Here is a 3,587-nt window from a genome sequence, read left to right as displayed (position 1 = left end):
ATGCCACACTTATTGATTTCCCATTGGATGAGAACTCCAAGTTATCTTCTAAGGCCTCTCAAAGAATCTCCTTATCCAGATTCTGATCATTATATACTAGTGGTGGAGTTAACATTGGCTGGTTGATGTGTAGAATCTCCGCTAGGTACACAGGTGTTATTGAGAAAATCTTTCCTCTAACCCAACATTTTAGCTCCTCTCCTTCAACAATGGCATTAGCATTAAACTCTTTGACCATGTTCTCGTATGCATCACCAAGGTTGGAAAGTAGGTAGTTCCAATCCTTGGTAGCAAACCATGTAGGTATTTTAGTGTCAAGAAAAGATGCTTGCTTAACAGCCCTTTCAAATCAAAAACTTGATTAGATTCAAGTTAGTCTAAAACATAACTAAAATACTTAAATCATAACATAACAATGTTAAAACATTTTGCTTAAAGTGCTAAACTATGTGAGCATTACCAAAATGCAAGAAAATAGCAACTGTGCATGTGTGTGCATCTATTATGCATGAGATGATGCATGATGTGTGCCTAGGTGATGCATGGCAAGGCATAGCGAGGCACAATTGGGCAAAGTGTGTAAAACACACACAAAATGATCAAAACATGGTAGCCAAGTTTAATCAAGGGTATACCCAAACATTGGAACTCATTGGAGTCTAATTCAACACAAAAATGTCACTTGACCATTTTGACAAACACTTGGCATGCAACACTGCACTAAATGAATGGACAATGCATGCATGAACACATAGACAAATGCCACAAGGAGCTAACACAGATACACACAAATCAAATGGGACTCAGCCTAATCAAAATTTTGAAAACATTTTGCTTAAAAATCACGATCCCCTTGTTTCGAAAATCCCCAAATTTTGAACCATAAGATAATTTCTGCATAATCTAAGATAGAAATGAAAAGAATGTTTTAGAAAACATACCTTGAAGTTGATTTTGCAGAAAACAATCTTGAAGATGATGGGGTTTTGAGAGAAAGAGATATTTGAGCTGAAAGAGGTTCGAGAGAGGCAGTGTAAAGGAAATAAAGAGTGTTTTAAAAAAATTGTCACATCAGCCCTATAAAACTGAAAACACGCATTTTTCGCAGGTTAGATAGTCGCAAAATTAGTCCCAAAAAACACCATTGAAGCACAAAAACTGTCGCGAGAAGCTTTTAGTCACAAAATAGTTACGATAGTCATTGTATGAAACTTGTGTTTTTCCAGTTTTTGCCTAAAAATCATTTCGTGGGAAGAGTTTAGTCGCAAAATAGTCGCAAGGCAGTTGCGATACTCTCTGTATGAAATTGAGATTTTTAGATTTCCCTAAACCTCTTTTCATAGGAAGTTCTTAGTCGCGAGCTTCTCGTGAAAATGCCTTTGAATAGGTTTTTGAAGACCAACACAAAAATGCATTTTGAACAAAAACTTAAAGCACGAAAGTATAAAATCACTTTCAAAAACATATAAAATACTCAAAAATCTTTTTGAGTTTGATCAGCAAGTAATTGAGCATACACATCACATTTGAGCATGTACAATCACACAAATAAAATAAGCATTAATTGAACTAAAACTTGTGTTGTGAGTGAGCATCAAATATGGAATAGTCCTTAGACCAGAGTGAAGCTTTAATGATCAATTCAATCAAGTCATACGCAACTGGTACTAAGTTAAGTGGTCTATCTCAATTATAGAAATAAACATATATGACCTCCCACAAGAAAATGATTACAAGACTTAGAAGCTTTTCATTTGGCTTCTATACAGATCATAACATTTGATCATTTTTGAATAGTACTTCTCATTTTGAGATCGGTGCTTGAAATTTTTGATATTTCAATATTGAGAATAAGCCTTTGACTTTTTAAGCACCATACATTTCAATTAAAAAGTCACTTTCCCTTTTTTCTAGTCAAATAGTAGTATGTGCGATAGCTTTTACAGCTCATTATCTTTTTTCTTTTTTAGAATTACATTTTGAATATTCAAAATGTGTGTAAAACACCTATGAACGTTTAGACTCCCAAATAACAAATTACCAATTCAATCTTATTATCAAACAATGTATGTGCAAAATATGAAAATAAGCAAAAACAAAATTGATAGAACAATCTACACCAAATAAAATCACAACCACAACAGAAATTAAATGTCAAAGATTAAGGGAAGAGAGATGTAAACACAAAGACAACACATCGATGTGTTATTGAAGAGGAAACCGAAGTCCTCGGTGTAAAATCTCTCTGTCGCCCTCCAAGCAGTCAATAATTCACTAGGGAATCAAGTTGGGATACATGAACAACAGAAGACCCACCAAGCCTAATCTACCTAGTGTACCTAAGTCCTCAAAGCTTCTTGCTCTAGTGAGGTTGCACCAAACCTTTGTCTTCTCTAGCTTACCGGATTCCGCTATAACCCATAGTTTCAACCAATATCAATTCATCCTTTCCTAACTGCTTCCCAAGCACCAAATAACTTTCTCACTTATATGGGTATGGTGAGATAAGGATTTGGCTAAATGTACCTCTCAAGGATGTAACAATGGAGAGGGTGAGAGTAGAGGAATTTGGAGAAACAAATATGAAGATTGTGGATGAGTCAATCTTGTTTTTCTCTAAGGTTTCTCTCTCAAAATTCTCTCAGGAAGCTCTCTACAATACTTGGGTATAAGGGGTATTTATATTGGTGTGCGTTTGGAATGCAAAAGGTCAGTTTTTCCCAAACAGAGTGGACTGGCGACTTGGCCTCGTGACTTGACTGAGTCCCGAGTCTAAGTCGCGAACTAATAGAATGGCCAGACTGGAAGTTTTGTCCTGTAGTACTCCAGCTGGCGTGACCCTTCAGCTCCTCCGCATGCTTCACACATGTGCCTTCTTTGGAACTTGCCAACCACAAGCCAGTGCAAGTTCCAGTCGTGTGGCCCTGCTTGAGTGCACACTCTTGAGCTTTTCTTCACACTCTCTCACACACTTCCCTTACATGATTCCCATCTAAATACAAGGTTTATAAATGATAAATTACAAGAAAATAGGCACGGAATAAAGCCAATAAAATGGTTGATTAAATTTAACCTTACAATCTCTCCCTTTGGCTATTTTGTGACAAAACCCTAAAACAAACTCTAGACTTAACATGTGAGTTGGAAGCAGTTGAACATAACTCACTTACACTTAACTCTAGAATTTGTGAAGCTCTTGAACCATATGAACAAGTATTTCCTGAAAACAACAACACAATACGATAATTGAAAGTAGAAAACTTGAAATGCATATAGAGTAAGCACAATGTGATCAAGCAATATAAATTAAAGCAATAAAGCATGGCTTGACCAAAATAGAACAATCACTATAAATAGTGACCATAATGCTCATTCACACAAGGAATGAACATTCGGACATGCAAGTATCATTTGCATGTCCAACACTCAACCAATACAACAACACAAGGTAATTGTATTAAGGATATAAAATCTAACAAGGGTACAAGAATGATGTACTTAAAGAAAATGCATAACATTTAGCAACAAGTACAAGGCTACAAAGCATGGGTACAAAAACACAAAATAAGTCCTGATATATGATAAAA

The sequence above is a fragment of the Quercus suber genome, unplaced genomic scaffold (genome assembly GCF_002906115.3).
Source record: "Quercus suber isolate HL8 unplaced genomic scaffold, Cork oak 2.0 scaffold_142, whole genome shotgun sequence".
Taxonomy (NCBI): domain Eukaryota; kingdom Viridiplantae; phylum Streptophyta; class Magnoliopsida; order Fagales; family Fagaceae; genus Quercus; species Quercus suber.
The sequence above is the reverse complement of the archived record's forward strand: the minus strand, read 5'-3'. Positions refer to the sequence as shown.